Here is a 429-nt window from a genome sequence, read left to right as displayed (position 1 = left end):
GTAAGACCCTCGAGGCGCGGGTTGACCGGGCTAGAATGCGTTCTGTGGAGTCCTGGTCCGACCTCCGGACCCGGTGCTGCTTTTACTGCCTCTACTTGTGGAAAAGTACTGTCTGTGCTTTTCTATAGAACAGGGAATAGGGACATCATAATGAACATCATTACAAAATAATATCATAGATGTAAATGTGCCGGATTTTAGCAAAAATGCTAGTTTCCATCCGCAGTCCCTCGACATGTAAAAGAAAAACACAACGAGAGGTTACAGTAAAACACGGCGCAGTACAGGAAACTACTAAAGGTCTTCAGCTAGTGGCTACAGGCCTGGTTTACCTTCAACCACTGCTTGAGGTGAGTCTTGAAGGTTTGTAATGTGGGACGCCCCCTGCTGGCGAGTGGAAGACTGTTCCAGATCTTACTGGCCTTTACA

Source organism: Brachionichthys hirsutus, unplaced genomic scaffold (genome assembly GCF_040956055.1).
Source record: "Brachionichthys hirsutus isolate HB-005 unplaced genomic scaffold, CSIRO-AGI_Bhir_v1 contig_1132, whole genome shotgun sequence".
Taxonomy (NCBI): Eukaryota; Metazoa; Chordata; class Actinopteri; order Lophiiformes; family Brachionichthyidae; genus Brachionichthys; species Brachionichthys hirsutus.
This window is presented reverse-complemented; position numbering follows the sequence as displayed.